Below are 22,035 nucleotides of genomic sequence, written 5' to 3' on the forward strand. Positions count from 1 at the left end.
TTAAAAGGCAACATGGGAAGGGGAAGGGGGCCTCGGAGAGGAAGGAATGAATTAAAAAAAACAAAAACCTAAAGCAATCATTTCTGGTCACCTCCGTGATATGTAACTATTTGTGCCTCATTCGGTAGAAATGTTTCATTAAGGCTTTTTATTGTTAGAGAGTGGCATTTACAGTGAAGAGGTGGTGGATTCGACATGGCAGTCTGATTGTAGGTTTCTCTGATCTTTTTCCACATTTGTACCTCTTGATCTCAGTTTCAATGAGTTCTAAGAAAATTCATGTCAGCTTGCTTGACAGCTGCAATAAGGAACAAAACAAATGGAGATTTGTTAACATAATCTTCCCTAAATTAGCTTCTGGATGAGTAGGAAAAGAGAAATTACTAGTATGTTCCTATAAATACATTATCATTATTATCAATCAAGAATTCTGCAGTGGTTTTTTTTTTTCAATTATACTGACTTGTAAACAAGCATTGAACATAATAGCTTGATTAAGAAAGTAGAAAAAAGAAATATTTTAAGGAAAAATGCCTTTGAAAGTCTAATTCATTGAGATCTGGCCCACATAGTTGATTATATATTGGAGTCACTTTTTTTTATTGCTGTTAAACTTACATACTTTGAAAGCCCAGAAGTATTCTAAGCATTTTACTAATCAGAATTAGATGACAATTTTGCCAGATGAATTTAGAAAGTAAGTGGTTAAGTTTACAGAAATGTGTTTAGATGCTTTAAAGGATACATTTAAGCAAGAAGTAAAACCAGTAATAGAGCCCATTAATATGTCACTGGTCATATTTGCAACAAGCTGATTTTGAACTTGAAATATAATATAAATTATTAAGACTCTATAGAGTAACTGAATCTTAAAGAGGTATTAGAAAAAGGCAAGAGGACTAGGTTCTAGGAATTTGAGAAAGCTCTTTCCAGGAAATGAAACAGTGAAAGGGTGCACTGCAAATTAAGGATTTTTGAGGACCCACAACATAGGTATCATAGAAAAGAGTAAAGAATTACACAGTAGAGAGCATTGAAGATGATGTTAAAAAGTTTAAATAGAGTTTGGAAGGCAATTGAGTTAGTAGGGAAACTTGAATCTTCTCACATGATTGTTTGATAAAGAAAAGTTATTCAGCATGCATTATTTTAAACTAAAAGAAAAAAGGTAGAAAATCATAATAGTTATATTGAAGATAAAAGATAACCATAGAAAAGAATTTTAACAATGGGATGAGCAAAAAGAAAATGATAGTACTATAAAAACAAAATAGCAAAATTTAAAAATTACTTGAATAAATAAATGAATGATTCAAAAGCATTTATTGTAAAGGGTGTTTGTGTTTGGAAAGTTTTTAGATAAGTGAGTGTAACTATAGGCAAGTTAATTGATTAGTTTTTTGTAGAAGCCATGGCAGTATTGATTTGATTATTGTTCTCAGAGGAAGAGATAGAAAGTGAAGGGGCTGGATGTGGGTTCAAATGCAAGCAGAGCAACATGGCAGTTGGCAAATGGCCAGTTGAATAGAATGTGAAGCATAGCTGGGATCTTGGGCCAGTTAAATGTAGTGGGCCATGTGGAATTATTCTAGTTAATTTACCAGTCAGTATTGCCCAAGCTGAATGAACTAAGTTGCCAGGGGCATGAGAAAAATATTAAGGGAGGAGCCAAAGATAACTGTAAATAGCAATTGACAAAGTTTAGCTGTATGAAAGTTTTCCCTCTTACCTTAGGAATGTAGGAGGGCAACTCTTACTAGACTATGCCTTTCTCTTCCCACTGGGCAACACTGCAAGGATGACTTTCTTTGATTTTTACTCCTTGCTCTTGAAGACTGGGATCCCTCAGACCTAAACTTTGGTTCAACAATGGTTCATTCTCAGAGGTGCATAGTCCCAGTTCATCTGAAATGTTTCTTTGTGAATGAAATTATAACCATAAGAAAGATAACGTGACATAGCCAGAACTAAAATCAGGAAGACCTGGGTTCCAATCCTGATTTCTATGCATACTTGGCTGTGTAACCCTGCACAAGTAACTTGGACTCTCAGCGCTCTAGGTAACTTTCTGTGAAGACTATTAGTTTCAGAGAAGGTATTGACCTACACTGGAGGAGCTAGGTGGCATAATGGATAGAGCACTGTGCCTAAAGTCAAGAAGACTCATCTTCCTGAGTTCAAATCTGGTCTCAAACATTTAGTAGCTATTTGATATTAGGCAAGTCATTTAACCCTGTTTGCCTCAGTTCCTCATCTGTAAAATGAACTGGAAAAGGAAATGGCAAACCACTCCATTTTCTTTGCCAAGAAAACCCCCAAAAGGATCTCAAAGTTGCACTTTAATGAAAAATGACAATATTTACCTGTGTTGGTAGAGGGAGTTTTCTCACTTGGGTCTCTGCCTCCTTCTCTAACACTAAGATTTTTTTTTTCCTCCTGAGTGTAGCTCAGAATTCTCCAAAAAGGAAATGTAGCATTGTGGACAGAGATTAAGTTCTCTGACCCAGTTTTATTTTGTGTATACCAGGCTATTCCCTGGCATCTTCCATTGTTTTTTTCTCCTGAATTCAATTAATTTGAAAGATTGTCACAAAATAATTATGAGAGATAATTGTTCTTATATGAAATAAAAATAGAAAATAGAACTCAGTCTGAAGAAAAAGAGAAAACCATATGGAAAACAGCTAATAGTGATAGGCAAGAGAATGAGAGTGGTGCAAAGGAGAAGGTTGGAGAAGTTAAACTTCTTTAAGCTTTCAAAGGCATAGTTTCCGTCAACAGTCTGTTGTCTAGGAATGCATATCATAAATTCCTCTTTGTCTCCTCCTGCCCACCATCACTGTTGCCTCTCTCTTGTGTTATAACTATACTTTCTGTCAGATGCAACTGCATCAAGCTAGCACCCCTATTAAAAACTAAAAAACTCTAATTCCTCTCCAGCAGCTCCTCCCATCCCATCTCTGAATCACAGAACTAAAATTCATATTAAGCTTTTTTCCTAGGGCAGAGAGAAAACAACACTGTCTAGGACTATAATTCCCAAGGCTTATAGTAATGTTTCATAACTTTTTCAGTCTCTTCCAGGCAAAGAGAAAAGCAGCCTGTCCCATCAAAATACTTCTTTTTTGCTTATGATACACCAAAAGAATACATCTTGGCTGGAAGAGATTGATACCCTGATGGTATCTAGAGTTATTTCCCCTTGGCAAAGTTTAGTGCCAGGTGATATCTAGAATTAAAACATTAGATAACACAGTATTAGCATTAATAGATTCTCTGTATTATATGGGTCCTGAAAGATCTATTCAAGTTTCATCATTTTACATTTAAGGAAACTGAGGCTCAGAGAGGGGAAGTTCCATTGGTGATAATTAGCAGAGCAAAGATGTTAACCCAGATCCTCAGTTCTTATGTCCTAAACTTGGTCCATTTCATAGAATTTTCTATACTGCATGTCCTTTTAACAGAAAGGAAAGGAACAATGGCCAAAATTATAACATTTCATATATTATGTGTATATATTTACAGATGAATATATAATATATGTTATATAACATATCTAAAATATAAATGTCTACTATGTATTTTTCTATATAATTCTCACAGTCACATTTTTTTCAGCCAAAAAAAGCAAATTAAATTGACTAAGCAAGACTCACATATTCAGTTTCCTCCTAAAATCAATGAATATTGGATATCAATCATTAATAGGTTTTGTGTAGAAATGGTAAAATTTGAGTCAGTGCATGGCAAAACTTGATGTAGATAGACTCTCCCATTCTGCTCTCATCCACTAATCAGCATGGGCTAGTGAAACTGATGAGTTTTGTCATGCTGATTGTTGCTGAATTATATAAACTCAAAATTTAACAAATATGTGGTTATTAAAACTCATGTTTTATTTCTCATTGTCACTCATATTATTATGTACAATATATAAAGCTGATTTCCCAAAAACCTTGAAACTTAAAAAATTTTTAAATAACTTCAGAGTGGTTATAGATAATAAATTGTTGAATTTTTCAAGAATTAAATTTAACTTACAATTTTACTACTTTTACAATATTTATTATTCATTCCAAAAAATTAAACAATGTTACTTCTTCATACATGAATGTATAACTGGTTTATAGAGAAAACCCACTGAGCAGTTAAAACAAGTAAAAACAATAATGACAGTTTAGTTGAATTATGGAAACTAAAATTTTAAAAGGCCAAATTAAAAAAATGTGATTTTTTTACTTTTGTTATTGATACAAATATGCCATTTTGATGGTGATAAAGATTCCTTTTTTGAATGTATATATGTGTATATATATATATGTGTGTGTGCGTGTTACCTGCAAATGACACTAAATCTAATTTAAATAACATCTTAAAAATGGACATACAGAAATATTAGCAAGAAATACTTTTTCAGAGAGAATTCTTTTATAAAGCAAAAACAAATTTTAAGAAAGTAAAGAATGGCTGTGTTATCAAAAGATTTACTTGTATCAAGTAAAGTTGTTTACAAAATTGCCAAATGGAAAAAAGTTTCATTTGATAGAAAAACTTTGTTACTTTCAGTTTATATGGTCAAATCAATGCTTGGAGAATTATGCAGTGACTTTGAAGGGCTTCATTTGCAGATAGTACAATGGGAAGGAGAATTGCTTATAAGTATGAAGATTTTTGTTAGGAATTATTTGAGGAACAAAAATATTCCTACTTTGCATTGCAAGTACATAAAGCAACATATGTGAAGATATACATTTGATTACCTACGTATGTTTCTGAAACATATAGAGGGAGTGTCTTCGTAAACCTATTGACGATAGTCACATCAAGAGAAATTCTTTTATATAATAGATTTTTTAAAGTAAACTGATATAATGTAGGACAGGTGTATTAAACTACATTCATTTGGGGTTCAATTTATTTCAGGATGAAATGTAGATTTATAAGCACTAGCCAAAAATTGTCCATTCTTTTAGATTTAGACACATTGTATGCTTCATAGACAATCCCTAGAATTGAAAAATATCAGTAAGGCACTATATACACCTTTTCACGTTGTTGCAGGAATAATCAGCTTTTTAGAAGCAGTCTACTAGAAGTGGACTACCAAAAGTATCGAGTTCACCAATTAATGCAAAAAAACTATAATTTTCTTTGAAATTATCTTAATCTGATACTATTTTCTTTGCCTTGTGAATAAAAAAAAATGTTGCATCAACTGATACACCTTATTTTTCAAAGTACTCTTAAATTCCAGTTGTTTCTTAAATTTCCAGTAGTTTCTAGTTGGAAAATTATGTGAAAATATGGAGGTAGAGCATAGGCACTTAAGTTTACTGAAAAACGTGCAAATTTTCTCATGCTAAAGTACTATAGAGGACATTCAAGGTAAAAGAATAAATTGCCACCTTCATTAGTGCCTTTAATAAGGATAAAGCAATTTCTTAATATATATATGTAATTTCTCCAGAAACATATATTTTATGGATTCTTAAATTAAGTACAGTAATTAAATCAATGCAAGGTCTTCAAATTCAAACTTGGCTCCAGAAAGATAAAGTAAAAATTAGATCTGTGACTAACAAATTTACAAAATAGTATTTTGATATCTTTCTTAATATAAAATCTACCTACCCTGAAAATTAAGTAGAAGGTAATGAAGACCCATTTTTCTTCATTAATCACCTAATCCATCTACAAAGGTGATTTCATTTGTTTTTAAAGAACCAGATATTTCCAAGCATGAACTGTATAAAAAACAAATCTGACAAATTGGATACAATCTTGCTTCATCTGAACAACAATGGATGATAGACTTCTCTTGTGATAGTACGTTGAAACCAACTTTTGAACCTGAATGTCTTATTATGCTTTAGATATAGGAAAATAAAAAATTCTATGCTTTATCAAAGAAAAAGCAATGAAATTTTTATATTATTTTTGTGAAATGAGGCTTTCTGCTATAGCTATTATACAGACAAAATATCTAACTTGATTGGTGATTTTTTAAAAATTGTGACATCAATGCCACCATAATTTGAGAAACTTTTACCCCAGTATAAGGCTATTCATATATATTATCTTGTTACAAATTATTTCATTCTGTATGTGACATTTTCCTATTGAATGTTTTGTTATAAGAATTATGATAAATTCATTTTTTTGTTTGAATAAAATATGAGGTAAGAAAATTACTTGCATATACTATTTCATGAAGATAGGAGTGTGAAAATTTGTTTGTAAAAATGATCTACACATGATAAAATTAAGAATCAGAGAAGTGGCTTGTAAATTGCCATATAACCAGTTGCAGAGGTTAAGTTAACTAGAGGTTAAGTCTCCTGACTCCCAGGCTGGTCTTTGTATAGTATCATAGTGAAGAAATAGGGGATACAAACCTAGTAATGGTACTCCTGGGTCAAAGGGTATGCACTGTTTTATAGTTATTTGGTCATAGGTAGGTCCATATTGCTCTTTAAACTTGCTTTCTTACTCCCTTTTATCATTGAACACCTGTTAAATTGTAGATTGAGGGCAAGGACACTACTTTAAAGGCTTTTTTAGAAACTCCATATCATTTTTCACATAATAGCCATTTAAGCAAATACTAGTTCATATTAATAACTTATTTCAAGATTCAATTAAATAAATGGATAAGTTTACATCATTGGGTTAAGCAATGAGGGATACTTGGATCAAAGTTCTACCTAGATACCTCATAGCGATTTAGTGATGATCCTATTCTCTTGAAGATATGGACAGCAATGGCAAGTTCTAGCAAATTCTACTACATTGAAAAATTTGAATATATCCTGTTAATAGACTATGAATTATCCTACATAGATATGAAAAAGTTCCTTACTGGTAAGCTGGTCAGTAAGGCAGCTGTGGTACAGTGAAGTGAGTAGACTTGGAGTTTGGAAGATCCCTATTCAAATCCTGCCTTTACTTAGATGATCTTGGGCAAGTCCTTTATATCTTAAGTTTTAGTGTCCTTATCTTAAAAATAGGGATAATTTTTACCTAAAATGCCTTAAAGAAAGTGTTATATGAATGTTGGCTACTATTTTATCCACTTAGTGTTGATGTCTTTAGCCACAGAAACCCACTGGAATACAAAGGTTGCAAAATACTATAATTCTTTCCCTTATGTTACATGTCATGTTGGGCCTAGTATCAGGGAAATTCCCTCTGGCCTCAGACTTACTAACTGTGTGGCCCTATATTAATCACTTAACCTCTATTTGCTCTAGTTTCTGCAGGTGTAAAATAAGAAAAATAATAGTGCCTCCATCCCAGGGTTTCTGTTTTTATGTAGTAGGCACTTATAGGAGCTAATGAGATAATAATTGTAAAGCAGTTAGCACAGTCTCTGGGACAAAATAATATCAACACTGGTGATGGTGAACCTATGGCACAGGTGCCAAAGATGGCACATAGAGCGCTCTCTGTGGGCACATGGCCTCCCTCCCTCAGAGTTTGTTCCTAGAAAGGCAGAGGAGCTATGGTGGAGCTGCTCACCTCCCTCTCTCCATCACACCTGATGACATTTTTCCCCATCACCTGCCCCTTTTCCCAGCAGCCCAATGGGAGCCCTTCCTTCCTCCCCTGTCTGGGTTAAGGTGGGCAGCTCACAGGTGGCAGAGCTGGAGGGGAGCAGAGGGCTCAGGCCGCTCCCCTCCCCCTCTCTCCACTAACTGAGGACATTCCTCACTTCACCTGCCCCTCTGCCCAGCAACCCAATGGGAGCACTTTCTCCCTCCCTTGTGGGAGGTAAGGGGGGCAGGGTACCCCCAGCATGCAGTTGGGGGGTGGGACCCAGCACTCCATCTCTAAAAGGTTTGACATCACTGATCTATAGGAATGTTAGTAGTTGTTATCATCATCATCATTTCCTTCCTTCCTCAAGGAATTTGCATTCTACTAAATCTATAGTAATTAACTTCATCACAGAGATACCTTTTTGTGTCATAGACCTGTTTGGCAGTCTGGTGAAACTTATGGGCCTTTTCTTAGAATGTTTTTAAATGTATAAAATTAAATATATGAGATTATAAGAAAACCAGTTATGTTGAAATAGTTATTAACATTTTTGTTTAGAAATAAGTTTATGAGTCTCAAGTTAAGTACCTCTCTTTTAAAAGATTATATTTATAAGAGCTCCTAAGGGATTATACTATTTATATGGTAATTCAAACATATACTAAATGTTTTTTAACTTGTTGAATATTATTGTATTCAAAACTGTTAAAGAAAATCCTGAAGTAGATCTTTCTGTTTTGACTTTTACAAGTTCCCCAAAACCAAAATATTTCTCAGCTCCATCTATGTATTTTTATTTACATTTTATTTTATGTGTCTATATTTATTTTAGCAAATCCACTTCTAAATATTGGCACTCTCTCCCCCCCTCCCCCCATATCTAGCCACACAAATTATACCCATAAGATGCTGGCACATAAGAATTTACACATGAAGGGATGACATAATGGCAAGAAAAAGGTTTTTTTAAATTAAATATGTATGGGACCCATCTTTTGTGCTTGCCATCAGAGATGTTGCACTTGAATGCCTTGTGGGGGTGGGATTACCTGCTGGCCAGATGTTTTACCCAATATTTCCAAGGTCCCAAGGTGTTTTTTTCTCTGTCACTGAAGTTGAATGAGTTTCTGGGAGAAAAAAGGAGGAAGTACAATTATGTGAGACCCTCAGAACTGATGAAAGTTCTTTTTAAGAAGTACTAAAAGTAATGACCAAGCATTAGCCAGGACAAGATATTGCTGATCTTGGATGCATGAGCTAGGAGCATGAGATGACCTATGATGGTGGACAGTGTATGAGTCAAGAGGATGAGACTATGATCTTCATTAATGATGGATGGATGGGATGGAAGCAGAAGAAGATGATCCTCTTTCCCCTCCTCTTCAAGAGGAGGAGCTTATCTGGTGTTCCAATCCATTCATTTCTTGTTGCCATTTGTCCCTTTTTAACCTCTTTGAGTTGAAGCTAGGGCTGGGAAGTTTGGTAATATTCTTAGGTAGTTTGGATCAAGTTAGGATGAAGTAGATCCTAAATCATTAACTTGTTATAAATCTTTTTAGACAAAAAGATGTATATACTGGGGTATTTTCTGTGTTGTTTAAAACACAAAATAGAGATTAAGACAGAAGAATTTTCTCTTTTAGAAAGGAAAATTTTTACTCAGCAAAGTCTTGGGATAGAGTCATACAAAGACATACACAGAAACAGAGAAGGAGTTGATGTTATATTCCATAAGCCTTATGGAAGTACCTAAGGACAAATATAGAAATATAACACATATTTTCTCTTTTCTACTTTGTTTAAAAAAATAAAAAAGCTCACCCCCCCAAAAAAAAAACAAAAAACAATGCACTTATGAGGGAGAAAAAGAGCCCTAACTTCTTTAGACTGAAAGGCTCTGAGTAGCATTGCATCCATTTGGAGAACTAGACCCTGGGGGAAAGGGATGTGAGCCAGGACATTATGTCTGCAATAACCTACCCAGAGGCTTCTGACAGTGCAAACATGCTTACAATAGTGCTGCTACTATAACAATACAACAATACTAACTACCATTACCCAACCTTGATCACAAGATCCCCCTGATGGTTAGATATGGTTGGAGATGTATTAATATTAGTTTAGGGATACATGTTATATATCATGTTACTCTGTCACCTAATAATTCTGATGGAGGCTGGCAGTGAACAGTGAAGGATAGTAATAGGAACAGGACCCTCATACTCATGAAATTTTTCATTTCTCTCCAGTTAGCACTAATTAAACATGAACTGATCATCTGTCGTTTCAGCATCAGGCAAGCATAAATTACAGCATCAATCACTAGTACTGGTTCAGTAAAATACCTACTGTGGCATCAGCTTTGTGCCTAATCAGTTTTATTAATTACTCATATTGTTCTATATCTACTTTAGTTCTGAACTGTTAGACAATTAATTACCTCTAGTGGGCCTCCAATATACTGCATCCCTCTCCCAGCTCCCATCATTGAAGAAAACATTCCAGAAGGGTAGCAAAACTTCTCTTACACTGACAAATGATGACAGTTGGACAATGGGGGAACATGGAATCTGTTATTCCAGAGGGATCCCCCAAAGCTGCTTATGCTCCTTATTCCCTATGAAGTATGATACAGACCCCAAAACATACTTCCACCTGAATTTGGCCATGCCCCTATTTCAGGGTTTTTGGGAAAGGTGAAGATTTATCTGGAATGGGACATGACTAGCCTCCAGACCCTCATAAATATGCCAGCCTTGATGCACAGAGGGGTGGAGCTGCTAACCTATTCCTCACATTGCTACTATTACCTATTGAGCTAATCCATTAGCCTTAATAAGGACTACTCCTTCACCCAGAGAGCTAACTACTCCATCAGCTCGGAACTATGGAGCAGCTACTCCAGACCTAGAGCTGCCATTCCATCAGACATCAGGCTACTCTGTTAGTGCCAAGGCTAACCCATTAGTGCCAAAACTATCCAGTTAGCTCCCAAGCTTTCACAGGTTATAATACCACCTTAATCCTTTCTTCTTCAAATAAAATTCTTTTCTTCTGCATTGAATGGGAGTTTGATTCTCCCATTCTTGGGGCAAGATCCTGCTCCAAACTTGGATTTGTTTCTCCCACAACAACTTAATTTTCATATCTATTATTAGATTAATATTATTCAAACTACACAACTACATTTTATTCTTCTAGTTCATGGCCATTAATATTTTACTCTTGTACTAATTTGAAAAGTTGAAATAGTTCATAGTATTGACATCAGGGACTTGGTATAGGCATCAGTGAGAAGTCACTTCACTTGAGGAAAGCTAGTTGGTCTTCTCATCATTACATATAACACCTGTTTCAGCATTGATTGAATATTTGCTTCCTTTAGGGAAGAGAATGATAAGTGAAAGATATGAACAGAACTAAGGAAGAATTCTAACTATCAGGTTTCCTCCCAATGCTAAACCAAAAAAAATTAAATCAATTTCAACTGGATATACTTAGCTACTTCTTTGAATCTTTCAAAAGGATGCTTCAAGAATCTTTTGTAGACCCTTCATTAGCACTAATTTGCTCTACCCTCACTACCCTCAAATTGGGAACCAATTCCATAGGATGTTTCTAACCTTTTTTAAAAAATTCCTTGAAAATTGAAAAAAAGTTTTTTTATTAATTTGGCTTTTATTTATATTTACCAAGTTCTGCTTTAATGTTTGTAGTGTTTGTGTTGTAGAAAGTCAATGATTGGAATATGGTTGTTATTTTGGGGGCATCTTGAATTTGATAGTGGCATCAAGGCAAGGAATAGTATGGAGCTGAAGTTGGTTCCCTGGGCCTCAGATGAACATTTTGATCTGCCAATATCTTGTATCCAACTGGATACTTTGTGAAACTTTGAAATATCTCCATGACTTTTTTTTTTATTTTTAAAAGCAATAATTTTTCAACAGGTCTGTTTAGGTAGGAAAGTTTATCCTGGCTTGGTATGTGTATAGAGGAGAAGAGAACATTTTTGAAACTCTTTTTGATGGTCATTATGATTACATATTATTTAATAATGATTCCATATCAGTTAATCTTATTCACAGATTATGTAGACTCTTCATAGGGTGATACTGGTGCTGTCAAACTCCAATAGAAAAGGTAGCCACTAATTTGTACAGAAAGATCTCTACAGGCTGGATATTGACTTGGTTTTAAAATGTAATGTTATCTATGTTTTGTTGTATTTTTATTTATTTTGTCAAATATTAGCCAATTAAATTTTAATCTTGTTCTCCTTGGGGCCATGCTTGACACCTTCGGTTTAGACAGCACTAGTTGTAGTCAAGGTTTACTCTTCATTTGAGCTAATTAAGACACAGTTAAGTGAAAATAAATCCATAAATTGCTCCTTAAATTTTATTTTAACCTCAAAAATAATTTTTATAACAGTTATTTGGCTGAAGCTTCATCACTCAGGGGTATTGATTTCATACCTGTTTTGTTCAAATTAAATCACTCTAGGTAATGACTATATCTAGAGATAGTCTGTTACCTTACTAGATAGATAGACAGAGAGAGAGAGAGAAGAGAGAGAGAGAGAGAGAGAGAGAGAGAGAGAGAGAGAGAGAGAGATTTGTATTTATACACACACATGTTGAGAGAGAGAGAGAGAGAGTCAGAGTCATTCATGGTTCTCAATTTCTAGGCTTCCAAATATTGAGTTCCAATATTTTCCTTCATAAAATCCCCCCATCCATCCCCAGGATTACTCTGGGAAATCTTCAAATATTTTCATGTCTAGATTTAAAATTTCTATCTAAGCACTCAAGATAACAAATGCAAATCAGGTAGGGAACAGCTTATATTTTGCCTCACAGATAAGACAAAGGACTTAAAGAACCCCATAACCTTTCTTTAGAAAGGAACTTAACTGCAGGTTATCATCATTATAATGAAATTTCTCTTGTCTGCAGACTTTTAAACATTTATTCCTAGACTCATACTTCCCCCTGTTTTAGACTTTCTGGAAAAGATAAATACTTTTTGGGACTCCTGGACAGGCATCTCCCTTCCCATAGAACTTAGACCACTCTTTTATCTGTTACAGTTTATGGCTAACCACGAAGTTGGTGGGGAAAACCCTCAAAAGTTTCTGTGAAATCTCTTTTCTTTCTCTCTTTATTACTTGCTCTATCAGTCAGTTCTTTTAAATGTGCTAACTCGGGCTTCAGAACACAGCTGCAAGAGCAGGTGAGTAAAAAACATTTTGATTTCTCCTTAAATTAAATAGAATACAGCTGTTTTAAATCTTAGCAACAGGGCCCTAAGGTCCTGGCTAGGAGAGCTATTTCTAAATATCCTTTCCTTTAGGGAACAACGGCCTAAATTAGGATTAAGGGAAACCTGGGGAAAGTTTTGGCCTTGTCCTGCTCCCCACGTGTTTATTTTAGAAATATGTGGATACAGCCAGTTCACAACATACTTAACAACTGGCTATTTAGCTCCATGACCAACCTTGTAAAATTGGCATTCGTTGCCTCTCTGAAATTTCTCATACCATGAGGCTTATGGCAAAGTATAATCAACACACAACTCCCCCTTGGGATTTTGATTGTTATAGCTGTAATATTGTATTTCCTTACAAAACCCACTTCTCAGTCAAACCAACCGAATGTTCCTTCTACTACTCAACAAAATGCAGAAATAAATACTCGGCTTGAGCTTATAGAGGAAAGTCAGGGAGAGATTGTAGCTTTTATGAGAAGCATTAAAAGAGAGTTAAGAACATTATCAGAAGCTCTGTCCTACCCTACTCTGGACATTAATCCTCCTAGCCAACCCACTGCACCTCCTGCCAACTCTGCCTTAGAACCCCCTGCTCTTAACCAACCCAACCCTCCCCCTGCCCCATTGGCCTCAGAAAACCCTACTTCTAACCAACCCATTCCTTCCATTGCCCATGCTTCTGATCTCACACCTTCCACTCTAAATTCACAACCTGCCCATGCTTCCAATCCCACACCCTCCACCCTGAGTTCACACCCCACCCATGCTTCCAATCCTAATGCCTCCACTTCACACCCTACTCATTCCTCCAACCCTAACACCTCTGCATCTTTTCCCCTAGCTAATGACCATTCTTCCTTTGCCCCTCCTTCCCACCCTGCCCAATTCAATTCCCATATCCTTCCTACTTCTGATCTTTCTGGCACTATGGGACAACAATAAACCCTCTCCCTCAGTGTGCCCAACTATTCTCTTTATCATACCTACCCCATTGAGAATGGAGCAAGAAGCCTAGAAAAAGAAACAGGAGTACTAAATAATTCAGATAGGTTATTTACTTTAAGGAAAGTACCCACTTTTAATAAAAATGGAAACTTGGTATCTGTAAGACATCATACACCTTTTAGCCCTGAAGATGTAAATAAATTTAATGAAGATCTTTCATCATTTGAGGAAGAACCAATATTAATTATAAAAAAATTAGAGAACATATTGAGAACTTTTGACCCCTCTTGGATGGATGTTGAGAATTTATTAGAAACATTTTTAACAAAAAGAGAAAAAAATAATATCATCTCTCTGGCTCATCAAAAATGAGGTAGAAAAGGACATTATTGGCCAACTGAAGATCCACATGGGAACCCCAATGTTGAACTAGATCACACAAAACTAAACCAGGCCAGAGAAGCATTATTGACAGCTATGAGAGCTTTCTCTGATAGACCTGAAAAATGGTCAAAGTTTGAAAGAACCCAACAAGAAATTGATGAAACACCCTCTCAGTTTATGGATAGACTTATTGACATAGGAAATACATATATGGACCTTGATTTATCCAGAGAAAGGGACATTAGGCAAATACGTAGGCAATTCATTGAGAATTGTTGTTCTGTGGTAAAAGACTACTTTAAAACTAGCTGTCCTAATTGGGACTCTATGGACCTCGAAGAATTGAGGAGAGTAGCAACCTATGTTTATAAGGGTCTTGTAAAAAGACCTGAGGAACACAATACATTAGTGGAAGACTTAAGAAAGAAATTGCAATGTTAAAGAGACAATTGAAAAATAAGGGAGAGACTATAGCCCCTTTGTGGGAATTCAGGAATAAATCAGTAACCTGCCACTTCTGTGAGAAGAAGGGCCACAAAATGATAGAATGTAGAACTTTTCTCAAGATTATTGGAAGAATACACAGTTTAATAACAACTTTGGAAATAATAACTATAGTAATGATGATAACAATCATAGAAACCAGAATTTTAGAAATTATGGAAATAACTATAATGACTATAGAAATAAGAACTTTAGAAACCAAAATTTTAGGAATAGGAATTGGGAAAATAACAACAATGCTCCAAATGAAGAAAATTATAATACCCAACAACAATATATAAGAAATGGTGCTCATCTAAAGAATAGTTGAGGTGCTAATGACCCTCAGAGGGATGCCCTTCAGGGGGGTGCCCAAGGAACATCCCAAATACAATGAAGGTGGTTCTTCTTAGACTCTATTGATTTTATTAATATTAATTAGCCTTTTTCAGTTTTGCATCCCCTCCAAATAGTAGGAAATGATTGAGCAGATGCTGCTGCAAAGCTAGCAGCCATAGAAGGGCCTGAATTAATTTTAACATTAACAACCACTGATGATTTAAATTTATCACTTTCCTATAATGAAAAGGAAGTGGAAAAATGGAAACAAAAATTCAAAGCAAAAACAGATCAATGGAGTAGGGGTGTCATCTGAAGGAAAACCCCTGCTCCCTAGAAGTTTCTATCACCAAATTTGCCAATCTATTCATAAAAATGGTCATTTTGGCACCCAGGGCATCGTGGACTCTGTCAGGAGAGTATGGATAGCCCCTGGTATAACTACTATAGCCTCTAAAGAGTGTTCAGCCTGCTCTAGGTATCAAGCATATAACCAACATGCATTTCTTGGCAAAGCTTTTGGTGGACGTCCTCTGGCTTACACACCTTTTGAACATCTACAGATAGATTTCATAACAATGCCAAAGGCTGGACATTATAAATTTTGTCAAGTCATAGTAGATCAACTAACCAGATGGCCGGAAGCATTTCCTGCAACCCGAGCCACAGTGAATTTTGTTGCTAAGGTACTTTTTTAAAAGAAATTATTCCTCTCTTTGGCCTGCCAGCACATATTGATTCAGATAGAGGAAGTCATTTTACTGATTCTGTCCTAAACCAAATATATTCTTGCTTGGGAATAACTCCCAAATTCCATGTTCCATATCATCCCCAGAGCTCAGGCCAAGTGGAAAGAATGAACAAAGAACTTAAGACTATGGTTGGAAAATTATGCACTGACACACATTTAAAATGGCCTGAAATTCTCCCTCTGACCCTAATTTATCTTAGAAGCAGGCCTAGAGGAGACCTACATATCTCACCATTTGAGATGCTTTTTAGACATCCACCTATACAGGCTAAACCTTTTCCCCCTGCATATACATCACTATTAGGGGGAGATACTACTATTGCTTCCTATATACAGGAATTACAGCACAAACTACGTGAACTTCATGAATCTGGAGCTGCAGTACAAGCCGGACCACTAGACTTTTCTCTTCATGACCTGAACCCAGGAGAAAAAGTGTATATTAAAAATTTCAAGCATACTGGAGCAACTCAACCTTCATGGGAAGGACCATTCCAAACATTGTTAACTACTCCAATGTCTATAAAGGTTGGAGAAAAGAACTCTTGGATTCATTGCTCACATGTGAAGAAAGCATCTTCTGTTGAGACTGATTGACTCTACCCTATCATATGCATTAGAGATAATAATCCATTGACAAGTGGATGCTGTTTTTTGAGGACACATTGAATTACTGATTTTTTCTTTTTCTTATTGCTTTTCTTTTACTTTGATGAGAATAATTGATTTTTTTCTCATTTCTTGTACTAAAGGTACATATAATTAATATTTTTTGCAGTAATACAAGGTTAATATATATATATTCTTGCTATAATATCAATGCATACCCAAAAGCTTTAAACGATGGGAACCTGCCATTTATTGATAAAAGGTTATGGGACTGTGATTAATGTTTATGTATGATTCCAGGAAATGGGATAAAAAACGAGGAGCACGGACTTAACCTGAAAAGTGCCAAAAAGAGCACACAGGTCAAAATGAAACCAATCCATGTGGGATTGATGAACTTCTACTCAAATATGAAAGGAGTTGAAATTAGTGTGAAACTTGAAGTTGTGATGCTTGACATATGTTAAGTTGTAGGACTTCCTTGTATCTACACTCTTTGTGAAGTACTCATACAAGTACCAAAGTTTGACTATCATGCTGGCACCCTACATCCCTGAGAATGTTAAAAATTCAGATGAGGGAATGACGCTTCCCTATCAAAATAGAATTCTAATTCTTTTTCTTCTTATAGTATGGCCACTTCCTGTAATCTTGGCTGAAAATAGGTAAATGAAGTATTACTGCATTCTGTCCTACAGACTTGTGGGATAGAAATTACTTTAAATTGGACCTATACAAGGGCCTATTTTGAATTTTTTTTCCTTATGTTTTTTTGGTTGTGTTTTTCTCTTCTTTTGATAATTGACTCATACACCCCCATAACTCAACATTGCATCCTGAGCTGAACTGGATGGTTTTTTTTAACACCTACTTCAGGGGGGATTGTATTTTAATTTAAAATCCAAGATTTTTGATTTTTTGTTTGAGATTGTATTTTTATAGAAAATCCAAGATTTTGATTTTGTTTGAGAAAAGATCTTCAAGGAAGAAGTTTGCTAACTCCTAAATCCAGAGAATGAATTGTTGCAGAAAAGATGCTGGAAAACCCACACTACATCAAGAAGATCAAGAATGAACTTTGGATATGGTTGATTGAACTGAAATTTGATTGAAAATTTATTGTAAATGTACACATTTATGCCAAAAGGGACTGCCCCTAATTTGGCTTTCTGTCAATGCACCTAGCAAAAGCATTGGTTTTGCTTGCTTTCTTTTTCTATTTCCTCCCTCACTTCTCTAATTTCCCCTTAGAAAATTGAATATTGTATGCATGTGTAGTTAGAAGTGCATTTAGGACTACAAGATGATTATGTTAAATGGTCATTGGGAGACTAGTCTCCCAATGATCATCAGTGGGGATTGTGAATCTTAAAATTTCTCGGACTTGTGAATGTTAAAAATTCTCAGACTCTACCTTAGAACATTTGGTTAAGACCATTCTCCATTTTAAACAATGAAGGTTACTTGATCAGGAATGTGAGAACTCTAACCTTACTCCACCCATACTTAAGCATACTTTAGGGGAAGATAAAGTTGTAAACTCTTTACTGAACAATGAAAAGTACTTAACCCATACTTAAAGTAAAGCTAAAAAACCTTAAGCTGGGTCTATTTTTAGATCTAATACAAAAACTGTTTAAATCATTTAATGGTAATATCAGGGAACAAGGTACAGAATTTTTTTTGTTCTCCCATCTTATGGCTTTAGTTTTCCACACTCTAAATTCAAGAGCCTTCTAGGTAATCCTTTTCTTTTTTCAAGAGGCATGTTTCTCAGGAACTCATTTCTCTATAAGGTCAGATCCTTTAATGCCCAACATTGGGGTTGCTCTTGAGACAACTTGTATGTCTGACACTGCCCAAGAATTCTCCCTTCTCTGCTTGAAGCTAAGATTCTGAGATCATACTGCCTAAAAAATTTAGATCTCTTTTCTTCATAGGAAATTGAGATTGTGGTCACCATACATGAACTCACTCAGGATTTGTGGGCTTGCATGTCCGCTTTTCTTCTCATGTTCTAATCTTACCTTTCTTTCATCTTAATTTCTTTGCACACCATCTCCCAGTTATGTAATAGACAACACAACCTCCCTCCAACTATCTTCATCTTTTGAAGTACATCAAAGGTTTATGGTGGGGAAAGGCCACCTCTTCAATGAAGTTTTATCTTTCTTCTCCTTCCTTACTTATCCACCCCATGGATTGAAAATAATCTTTCCTGTCACATTTTGCTTTGTTCTACTATTCCCTAATCACATTTTGCTTTGTATCATACCTATCTATGTATTAAACAGACAAAAAGCTTGACTTTCCTTCCTTATGATTTCCTGGGTCTTTTAGGTACCAGATAAGAAAAGGAAATGACCAGGAGTGAAGTGCCTGGGACTTAACATGCAGGTAGATACTTAAGGTTATTTAATGTCAGAATGTAATTGGATATTTAATTTTTTTAAACAGTCTTTTTATCTTCTGGAAAACATGCCAGAAGTCTCCAGAAGAGAATATATAGGAACACCAGGAAAGGTGCACCTGACTCAGAGCATGAGTGTGAATTTGTATCAGTAATTCTCCCCATGAGGGAGGCAGCTAGGTGGCTCAATGGATTAAGTGCCCAGCCTAGAGACAGGAAGTGCTAGGTTCAAATCTGGTCTTTGATACTCTGGCTGTGTGACTCTGGGCAAGTCACTTTACCCATATTACCTAGCCCTTATTGTTCTTCTGTCTTAGAACCAATATATAGTGTTGATTCTAATATGGAAGGTAAGAGGTTCTTGAAAATAGATAATAATTCTCCATGTGCATGGTTGGTATGATTGTTTCAGCCCAGTAAAAGGTGATATGTATAATATCAGAGAGATTTTTCCAGTGATATTTCTGAATCACTGGGAGCAGAGAACTTCTGATTTGTGATTGGCCAGGAGGCCAAGCAGTTCAAAATGCTACCTGTAGGTGGGAAGATGAGGCAAAAATTCTACCCTGAGTAGCTGTTCTTAATCAGTTCTTGGTATTTTTTTGATGATTGGCCACTCACTTAACTCCCTTTCTGTTCTAAGTGCTGATGAATGGACTGTGTTTAGAACAGTGCATGGCACACGGTGAATGTTTAATAAATGTTAAATGACAGACATTGATTGATTGACTGACTAAAAGAATGAATAACTGAATGAATGAATGAAAGAAAGAAAATACATTTATTAAAGCCTTACTATATGCCAAAAACTAGAGCTACAAATAGAAAGGGAACAGAATTCCTGATCTCAAGAAGCTCACATTCTTTTTATTGTCATGCAAAACACACTTCCATATTGGTCATACTCATATATAACCAAAACTCCAAAATAAAACCATAGATACACTGATGTGAAAGGTGACTCCAACAGTTCTTTCTCTGGAGGTGAATAACATTCCCCATCATAACTCTTTCAGGATTGTCCCAGATCACTGCATTGCTGAGTAGCCAAATTTTCATAGATAATCATCATGCAATATATTGCTGTTATTGTATACAATGTTATCCCAGTTCTGTTTATTTTGCTCTATATCAGTTCCTGAAGATCTTTCTAGCTTTTTCTGGAAGCAGGGCCAATGATCTGGGTGTACTGCTTCTCCTAGGACTATTAGCCTTACCTGCTGATTAGTCATAGTTGATCTTGATGATGGTATGCCCCTTCACAGCAATAGGTGTCCTTAATAAAAGCTTCAGGCCTAAAAACATTAATTGCTCATAGGTAGGATGAGCTAACATAATAAAAATGACAATCCTACCAAAACTTATTTATCTATTTAGTGCTATACCCATTGAACTACCAAGAAATTTTTTTACTGAATTAGAAAAAAACATAACAGAGTTCATTTGGAAGAATGAAAGATCAAGGATATCAAGGGAAATAATGAAAAAAAATGTGAAGGAAGGTGGCCTAGCAGTACCAGATCTCAAACTATACTATAAAGCAGTGGTCATCAAAACAATATGATACTGCTTAAGAGACAGAAAGGAGGATCAGTGGAATAGACTAGGGGTAAGTGACCTCAGCAAGACAGTCTATGATAAACCCAAAGATCCCAGCTTTTGGGACAAAAATCCACTATTTGACAAAAACTGCTGGGAAAATTGGAAAACAGTATGGGACAGATTAGGTTTAGATCAACATCTTACATCCTACACCAAGATAAATTCAGAATGGGTGAATGACTTGAATAGAAAGAAGGAAACTATAAGTAAATTAGGTTAACACAGAATAGTATACATGTCAGATATTTGGAAAAGGAAAGATTTTAAGACCAAGCAAGAGTTAGAAAAAATTACAAAATGTAAAATAATTTTGATTACATTAAATTAAAATATTTTTATATAAACAAAACCAATGCAACCAAAGTTAGAAGGGAAGCAACAAATTGAGAAAAATTTTTCATAACAAAAAATCCTGACAAAGGTCTAATTACTCAAATTTATAGAACTAAATCAATTGTGCAAAAAAATTAAGCCATTCCCCAATAAAATTTATCAATGGGCAATGTATAAATGGAGATTTTTGAACCCTAGGCTTCATTCCCCAGAAGTCCTTGGTATTTTCCAGAATTCTCTATAATCTCTCCTGAGTCTCCACATTGGCAAGATCATGATTGGTATTTAACTGACAGTAACGCCTCCCACGCTCTCTTCCTTTGCAAAGAGGCAGCAAGTATGGTGTTAAGGTGGGTGAAATGGCTGAAATGGCTAACCAGCCATGGGCACGTGGTTTTTATTTTGTATTTATTTATTTTGTATCCTCTTTATTCCTTGATTTCTAATGATTTCTAATAAACCTCATAAAATAGAATATTTTTATTGTTAGAGATATAATTTAAGTTTTATAGTTTGGGCAACCACAAGTAGGACGAGAGCTTCTCAGTTTTTTTAAGATAGCCTAGATAATTTTTTAAGCCATGTTTCACCTGCCAAAGGTTTTTGCCCACCCCACCCACCCACCCTCGCAAAGCTTCTCCTGATTAAGCTCACTCCTACTGCCTGTTCCTGCCTCCAGTCATCCTCTCCTGACCTTCTTGACCCAGATTGCTTACCCGGTCCCAGCCCCGGCCCCAGCCTCTGGCCCCAGCAACTCTACTCCTGATCTCCAGCATCCGACCCAGATCGCTCATCCAACCCCAGGCCTAGCCTCAGGACCCAGGCTGCTGGTAGTTGCCACTGTGTCTTCAGAATCACAAACCAGCTGGTAAAAACTGGGATGTTCTTTCCTTAGGCAATAATTAGGCTCCATATGGCAGGGTACCTGGGGGAGAGTGGGGGACAAGGAGAAGGAAGAGACTTTTCCAAACAGGAAGTTGATTACAAGCATGACATATTCTATGAGAGAGCAGTGCATTGCCTATTTCAAAGGATGTTTTTTGAGTGTACTGATCCTTTTGCTTATCTTACCGAGATTCAGGGGAGAAGTTAATCTCCCTGCAACTCTTTGCCATTTGGGCCTGCCCAATTAGAGATTCCTAAAACCCATGTTCTCCCTCACTATGGGAGATACCACAGTACTGACAAAGTAATCTCAATGGATTAAAAAAAAACTTTAAAGAGACTGGAGGTTATATTTTTAAGACTTTTCAGACTCCAATGTTTTATAAAAGTCTCTGTCTTTTATTGCATTTTGCTGATTGTTTTGTTTAAGATTTAATTTTTTTCATTTTAAGTTCACATATTAATGTATTCAATACTATTCTGT

At 35.6% G+C, this 22,035-nt stretch overlaps 1 protein-coding gene and 1 long non-coding RNA gene across 7 annotated transcripts in view; one reads left to right on the forward strand and one right to left on the reverse strand.

Moving 5' to 3' along the window:
• The window catches only part of TJP1 (tight junction protein 1), a 318,209-nt gene that overhangs the window by 944 nt on the left and 295,230 nt on the right, over positions 1-22,035 (forward strand). The gene's annotated exons all lie outside the window — the stretch shown is intronic.
• On the reverse strand, positions 130-21,521 carry LOC130455859 (uncharacterized). Its single transcript, XR_008914058.1, has 2 exons — positions 21,383-21,521; positions 130-298 (listed from the first exon to the last, which is right to left on the reverse strand). It is a non-coding gene; the product is annotated as an uncharacterized LOC130455859 (long non-coding RNA).

Source organism: Monodelphis domestica, chromosome 1, assembly GCF_027887165.1.
Source record: "Monodelphis domestica isolate mMonDom1 chromosome 1, mMonDom1.pri, whole genome shotgun sequence".
NCBI lineage: Eukaryota > Metazoa > Chordata > Mammalia > Didelphimorphia > Didelphidae > Monodelphis > Monodelphis domestica.